This window comes from Somniosus microcephalus, chromosome 5 (assembly GCF_052327205.1).
Source record: "Somniosus microcephalus isolate GS21.2 chromosome 5, FLI_Smic_1.0, whole genome shotgun sequence".
In the NCBI taxonomy this organism is placed as follows: domain Eukaryota; kingdom Metazoa; phylum Chordata; class Chondrichthyes; order Squaliformes; family Somniosidae; genus Somniosus; species Somniosus microcephalus.
In genome coordinates, this window is record NC_140991.1 from 5,304,677 (window position 1) to 5,312,357 (window position 7,681).

General features: G+C 59.3%; 1 long non-coding RNA gene across 1 annotated transcript in view; it reads left to right on the forward strand.

The window, feature by feature from the left end:
• The first annotated feature begins 3,130 nt into the window (after window positions 1-3,130).
• Window positions 3,131-7,681, forward strand: part of LOC147116834 (uncharacterized) — a 29,588-nt gene continuing 25,037 nt past the window's right edge. Inside the window, exon 1 of the long non-coding RNA XR_015078262.1 lies at window positions 3,131-3,475. This is a non-coding gene — a long non-coding RNA (uncharacterized LOC147116834). The remainder of the gene's footprint in view (window positions 3,476-7,681) is intronic.

Consider the following 7,681-nt stretch of genomic DNA (forward strand, 5'->3'; position numbering starts at 1 on the left):
TAGGGACAGAGTGATCTCCTGGAAGAATTTCGATCGCCTAGATGGGTCGGAGAGGAATTTCCCAGATTTTTTTCTCCCAAATTGACCATTGGGTCTTTATCTGGTTTTTCGCCTCTCCCGGGAGATCACATAGGTTCGGGTGGATGCAGAGTGATAGAAGATTTGAGGTTAGGATCAGATCAGCCATGATCTTATTGAATGGTGGAGCGGGCTCGAGGGGCCGATTGGCCTACTCCTGCTCCTATTTCTTATGTTCTTATGTTCTTATTTTGGTGGTAGTGATCATAGAATCATAGAAAGTTACGGCACAGAAGGAGGCCATTCAGCCCATCATGTCTGTGCCGGCCAACAAAGAGCGATCCAGCCTAATCTCACTTTCCAGCTCTCGGTCTGTAGCCCTGTAGGTTACGGCACTTCAAGGGCACATCCAAGTACTTTTTAAATGTGATGAGGGTCTCTGCCTCTCCCACCCTTTCAGGCAGTGAGTTCCAGACCCCCACCACCCTCTGGGTGAAAAAAGTTCTCCTCAACTCCCCTCTAATCCTCCGACCAATTACTTTAAATCTGCGACCCCTGGTTATTGACCTCTCTGTTAAGGGAAATAGGTCCTTCCTGTCCACTCTATCTCAGCCCCTCATAATTTTATACACCTCAATTAAGTCTCCCTTCTGTTCCAAAGAAAATAATCCCAGCCTACCCAATCTTTCCTCATAGCTAAAATTCCCCAGCCCAGGCAACATCCTCGTAAATCTCCTCTGCACCCTCTCTAGTGCAATCACATCTTTCCTGTAATGTGGTGACCAGAAATGCACGCAGTATTCTAGCTGCACCCTAACCAGTGTTATATGCTGGGTATGTACTAGGTCCCTTGCTTTTGTGATATATATCAATGATTTAGACTTTAATGTAGGGGGCAGGATTCCGCTGTACCGTGGTTGACAGGCCCTCGACCCTGTGCATTCCATTTCCCGCACTTCTGCTCTCACCCCTTCCCCTCTCTCCCAGAACCACGATAGGGTTCCCCTTGTCCTCACCTTTCACCCCACCAGCCTTCACATTCAACGGATCATCCTCCGCCATTTCCGCCACCTCCAGCATGATGCCACCACCAAACACATCTTCCCCTCCCCCTTTCAGCATTCCGAAGGGACTGCTCCCTCTGCGATGCCCTGGTCCACTCCTCTATCACCCCCAACACCCGCTCCCCTTCACCCAGCACCTTCCTGTGCAAGTGCAGGAGATGCAACACCTGCCATTTTACCTCCTCCCTTCCCACTGTCCAGGGCCCTAAACACCCCTTCCAGGTGAAAGTGATTTACTTGTACTTCTTGCAATCTAGTATACTGTATTCACTGCTCACGATGCGGTCTCCTCTACATTGGGGAGACCAAACGCAGATTGGGTGACCGCTTTGCAGAACACCTCCGTTCAGTCCATACGGGTGACCCTGAGCTTCCGGTTGCTTGTCACTTTAATTCTCCGCTCCACTCCCACTCTGACCTCTCTGTCCTCGGGCTCTTACACTGTTCCAATGAAGCTCTACGTAAGCTCAGAACAGCACCTCATCTTTTGATTAGGCATTGTACAGGGGGCAGAGGTTATGGTCTGAAATTGTTGAACTCCATGTTGAGTCCGGAAGGCTGTAAAGTGCCTAATCGAAAGCTGAGGTTCTGTTCCTCGAGCTTACGCTGAGCTTCGTTGGAACAATGCAAGAGGCCGAGGACGGCGAGGACACAGATTTAAGGTGATTGGCAAAAGAACCAAAGGCGACGTAAGAAAAATCTTTTTTACGGAGCAAGTGGTTAAGATCTGGAATGCACTGCCTGAAAGGGTGATGGAGGCCGACTCAATCTTATCTTTCAAAAGGGAGTTGGATAAGTATCTGAAGGAAAAAAAATTGCAGGGCTACGGGGAAATGGCAGGTGAGCGGGCCTGGCTGAGAATCGACACAGGCTCAACAGGCCGAATGGCCTTCCGTGCCATAACCATTCTATGATTTCATTCTATGATTCTATGATATAAAAATTGGCCGTGTGGTTGATAGTGAGGAAGAAAGCTGTAGACTGCAGGAAGATATCAATGGACTGGTCAGGTGGGCAGAACAGTGGCAAATGGAATTCAATCTGGAGAAGTGTGAGGTAATGCATTTGGGGAGGGCTAACAAGGCAGGGGAATACACAATAAACGGTAGGACACTGAGTAGTGTAGAGGAACAGCGGGACCTTGGAGTGCATGTCCACAGATCCCTGAAGGTAGCAGGACAGGTAGATAAGGTGGTTAAGAAGGCATACGGGATACTTGCCTTTAACATTACAGGAAGGATGTGATTGCACTAGAGAGGGGACAGAGGAGATTTACCAGGATGTTGCCTGGGCTGGGGAATTTTAGCTATGAGGAAAGATTGGAGAGGCTGGGGCTGTTTTCTTTAGAAGAGGAGGCTGAGGGGAGACCGAAGTGAGGTGTATAAAATTATGAGGGGCCGAGAGAGTGGATAGGAAGGATTTATTTCCCTGAGCAGAGGTCAATAACCCGAGGGCATAGATTTCAAGTAATTGGTAGAAGGATTAGAGGGGAGTTGAGGAGAACTTTCTTCACCCAGAGGGTGGTGGGGGTCTGGAACTCACTGCCTGAAAGGGTGGGAGAGGTAGAAACCCTCATTACATTTAAAAAGTACTTGGATATGCACTTGAAGTGCCGTAACCTACAGGGCTACGGACCAAGAGCTGGAAAGTGGGATTAGGCTGGACAGATCTTTATCGGCTGGCACGGACAAGATGGGCCGAATGACCTCCTTCTCTGCCATAAATTTCTATGATTCAATTGGGCACAGCAGCTGACAAGGATGTTGATGAAAGGCGAGATGGGTCAGGAAGCTAGAGCAGGGAGAGAGGTCAATGTGCTTCTTGAAGATAAGGGCCACTGGTCTGATAGAAATCCTGACAAGTTACAGCAGGGAAACCGGTCCATGCCAGTGTTTATGCTCCACACGAACCTCGCACCACCCGCTCTTCATCCAGCCTGGGGACCCTGGACCCCCGCCAGGATGTCCGCTTGTGATATAAACTGCCCCCTGCACTCCAGCCTGGCTCAATGTGAAGACGGAGGCCGCTCAGTCCCGAAGGAAGGCTGAGTTGGGTTTGCAGGAGTTCTGCTGAGGTCCCCACAAGCAGCGATCCCAGACTGTGCAGTGACTCCGGGACTCCCTCCCTTGGAGACTATGGGAAGCCAACAAGACCTGGGTGCAGAGTTGGCGGACTCCGCTCTGCGCCGCTATTTGCGGCTCTGAGCTGGGTTTCCTGATCTGTGCTGCCTCTCCTGGCTCGGTCAGTCCCTGGGGCGGAGTCCCGGAGTCTCTGATCCCGGAGTCTCTCCACAGTCCCCCAGGGTTGGAGATGGAGATGTTGATGGTGCGCACGCTTTGCTCGCTGGGTCTCGTCCTCTCTTGTGTCCAATCTCGGGAGTTCGCCAGCTTGTGGTGAGTAGCGAGCCGCCCCTATTGTGCTGTGAAAACTGCTCCATTCACAGTGTGGAGACCTGCCCACAGTCTCTCTCTGCCTCTTACTGCAAATGGCTATTCTCGCTCCCGCTTTAATCCGCCGCTCTCACTTCTCCCAGTGTTTCTGCTTCTCTCCCGTCCTCCAACATTCCTGCTTCTTTCTCCTCTCCTTCAATCTTTCCCCCTTTCTCTTCTGTCGCCCCCTGATTCTCACATTAATGTTCCCTGTCTCATTCTCTCCTGTCTCCCTGCCTCTCCTCCTCCTTTCTACTCAACTCACTCACTCAACCCTCCCTCTTCCCTCCTTCCCCCTCCCTCCCTCTTCCCTCCTTCCCCCCTCCCTCCCTCTTCCCTCCTTCCCCCCTCCCTCCCTCTTCCCTCCTTCCCCCCTCCCTCCCTCTTCCCTCCCTCCTTCTTCCCTCCCTCCTTCTTCCCTCCCCCTTCCCTCCCTCCTTCTTCCCTCCCCCTTCCCTCCCCCTTCCCTCCCTCCTTCTTCCCTCCCCCTTCCCTCCCTCCTTCTTCCCTCCTCCCGTCCCTCCCTCCTTCCCTTCTCCCTTTCTCCCTCCCCCCCTCCTCCATCCCTCCTTCCTCACTCCCTCCCTCCTCCCTCCCTCCTTCCATCCCACCCTCCTTCTTCACTCCCTCCCTCCCTCCTTCCTCCATCCGTCCCTCCCCCCTCCATCACTCCTTCCTCACTCCCTCCTCCCTTTCCTCCCTCCTTCCCCCTCCCTCCCTCCCTCCTTCCTTCCTTCCTCCCTCCCTCCTCCATCCCCCCTTCCTCACTCCCTCCCTCCTTCCTCACTCCCTCCCTCCTTCCTCCCTCCTTCCTCCCTCCTTCCTCCCTCCCTCCCTCCTCCCTCCTTCCTCCCTCCTTCCTCCCTCCCTCCCTCATCCCTCCCTCCCCCTCCTACTCCCTGCCGCCTCCACCCTCCCTCCTTCCTCCCTCCCTCCCTCCTTCCCCACTCCCTCCCTCCTTCCCTCCCTCCTTCCCTCCCTCCTTCCCTCCTTCCCTCCCTCCCTCCCTCCCTCCCTCCTTCCTCCCTTCCTCCCTCCATCCTACCTCCCTCCTTCCTCCCTCCTTCCTCCCTCCCTCCTTCCTCCCTCCTTCCTCCCTCCCTCCTTCCTCCCTCCTTCCTCCCTCCCTCCTCCCTCCCTCCTTCCTCCCTCCCTCCCTCCTCCCTCCCTCCTCCTCCCTTCCTCCCTCCCTCCTCCCTCCTCCCTCCTCCCTCCCTCCTTCCTCCACCCTCCCTCCCTCCCTCCTTCCTCCCTCCTCCCTCCCTCCCACCTCCATCCCCCCCTCCTCACACACTCCCTCCTTCCTCACTCCCTCCCTCCTCCCTCCCTCCCTCCTTCCTCCCTCCCTCCTTCCTCCCACCTTCCTCCCTCCTTCCTCCCTCCCTCATCCCTCCCTCCCCCCTCCCTACTCCCTGCCGCCTCCACCCTCCCTCCTTCCTCCCTCCCTCCCTCCCTCCTTCCCCACACCCTCCCTCCTTCCCTCCCCTCCTCCCTCCATCCCTCCTTCCTCCCTCCTTCCTCCCTCCCTCCCTCCCTCCCTCCCTCCTCCCTTCCTCCCTCCTTCCTCCCTCCTTCCTCCCTCCCTCCTTCCTCCCTTCCTCCCTCCCTCCTTCCTCCCTCCCTCCCTCCCTCCCTCCCTCCCTCCCTCCTCCATCCCCCCTTCCTTCCTCCCTCCCTCCTTCCTCCTTTCCTCCCTCCCTCCTTCCTTCCTCCCTCCCTCCCTCCCTCCTCCATCCCCCCTCCCTCCTTCCTCACTCCCTCCCTCCTTCCTCACTCACTCCCTCCTTCCTCCCTCCCTCCCTCCCTCCCTCCCTCCTTCCCTCCTTCCTCCTCCCTCCCTCCCTCCTTCCTCCCTCCCTCCTTCCTCCCTCCCTCCCTCCTCCTTCCTCCCTCCCTCCCTCCTCCCTCCCTCCCTCCTCCCTCCCTCCCTCCTTCCTCCCTCCCTCCATCCTCCCTCCCTCCTTACTCCCTCCTTCCTCCCTCCCTCCTTCCTCCCTCCCTCCTTCCTCCCTCCCTCCTTCCTCCCTCCCTCCTCCCTCCCTCCCTCCTCCCTCCCTCCTTCCTCCCTCCCCCTCCCTACTCCCTGCCGCCTCCACCCTCCCTCCTTCCTCCTCCCTCCCTCCCTCCTTCCCCACTCCCTCCTCCCTCCCTCCTTCCCTCCCTCCTTCCCTCCCTCCTTCCTCCCTCCCTCCTTCCTCCCTCCTTCCTCCCTCCTTCCTCCCTCCTTCCTCCCTCCCTCCCTCCCTCCCTCCCTCCTCCACCCCCCTTCCTCACTCCCTCCTTCCTCCCTCCCTCCTCCTCCCTCCCTCCCTCCTCCCTTCCTCCCTCCTTCCTCCCTCCTTCCTCCCTCCTTCCTCCCTCCCTCCTTCCTCCCTTCCTCCCTCCCTCCTTCCTTCCTCCCTCCCTCCCTCCCTCCCTCCTTCCTCCCTCCCTCCTTCCTCCCTTCCTCCCTCCCTCCTTCCTTCCTCCCTCCCTCCCTCCCTCCCTCCCTCCTCCATCCCCCCTTCCTTCCTCCCTCCCTCCTTCCTCCCTTCCTCCCTCCCTCCTTCCTTCCTCCCTCCCTCCCTCCCTCCCTCCTCCATCCCCCCTTCCTCACTCCCTCCCTCCTTCCTCACTCACTCCCTCCTTCCTCCCTCCCTCCCTCCCTCCTTCCCTCCTTCCTCCTCCCTCCCTCCCTCCTTCTCCCTCCCTCCTTCCTCCCTCCCTCCTTCCTCCCACCCTTCCTCCCTCCCTCCCTCCCTCCTCCCTCCTCCCTCCCTCCCTCCTCCCTCCCTCCCTCCTTCCTCCCTCCCTCCTCCCTCCCTCCCTCCTCCCTCCCTCCCTTCCTCCCTCCTTCCTCCCTCCCTCCCTCCCTCCCTCCCTCCCTCCTTCCTCCCTCCTCCCTCCCTCCCTCCCTCCTCCATCCCCCCTTCCTCACTCACTCCCTCCTTCCTCACTCCCTCCCTCCTCCCTCCCTCCCTCCTTCCTCCCTCCCTCCCTCCTCCCTCCCTCCTCCCTCCCTCCCTCCTCCCTCCCTCCTCCCTCCCTCCTTCCTCCCTCCTTCCTCCCTCCTTCCTCCCTCCTTCCTCCCTCCCTCATCCCTCCCTCCCCCTCCCTACTCCCTGCCGCCTCCACCCTCCCTCCTTCCTCCCTCCCTCCCTCCCTCCTTCCCCACTCCCTCCCTCCTTCCCTCCCTCCTTCCTCCCTTCCTCCCTCCTTCCTCCCTCCTTCCTCCCTCCCTCCCTCCCTCCCTCCCTCCTCCACCCCCCTTCCTCACTCCCTCCCTCCTTCCTCCCTCCTTCCTCCCTCCTTCCTCCCTCCCTCCTTCCTCCCTTCCTCCCTCCCTCCCTCCCTCCCTCCCTCCCTCCCTCCTCCATCCCCCCTTCCTCACTCCCCCCCTCCTTCCTCACTCCCTCCCTCCTTCCTCCCTCCCTCCCTCCCTCCCTCCTCCTTCCCTCCTTCCTCCTCCTCCCTCCCTCCTTTCTCCCTCCCTCCTTCTCCCTCCCTCCTTCCTCCCTCCCTCCTTCCTCCCTCCCTCCTCCTCCCTCCTTCCTCCCTCCCTCATCCCTCCCTCCCCCTCCCTACTCCCTGCCGCCTCCACCCTCCCTCCTTCCTCCCTCCCTCCCTCCCTCCTTCCCCACTCCCTCCCTCCTTCCCTCCCTCCTTCCTCCCTCCCTCCTTCCTCCCTCCTTCCTCCCTCCCTCCCTCCCTCCTCCCTCCTCCACCCCCCTTCCTCCCTCCCTCCCCCCTCCCTCCCCCCTCCCTCCCTCCTTCCTCCCTCCTTCCTCCCTGCCTCCTTCCTCCCTTCCTCCCTCCCTCCTTCCTTCCTCCCTCCCTCCCTCCCTCCCTCCTCCATCCCCCCTTCCTCACTCCCTCCCTCCTTCCTCACTCACTCCCTCCTTCCTCCCTCCCTCCCTCCCTCCTTCCTCCCCTCCCTCCCTCCTTCCCTCCTTCCTCCTCCCTCCTTCCTCCCTCCCTCCTTCCTCCCTCCCTCCTTCCTCCCTCCCTCCTTCCTCCCTCCCTCATCCCTCCCTCCCCCTCCCTACTCCCTGCCGCCTCCTCCCTCCCTCCCTCCTCCCTCCCTCCCTCCTTCCCCACTCCCTCCTTCCCTCCCTCCTTCCCTCCCTCCTTCCCTCCCTCCTTCCCTCCCTCCTTCCCTCCCTCCTTCCTTCCCTCCCTCCTTCCCTCCCT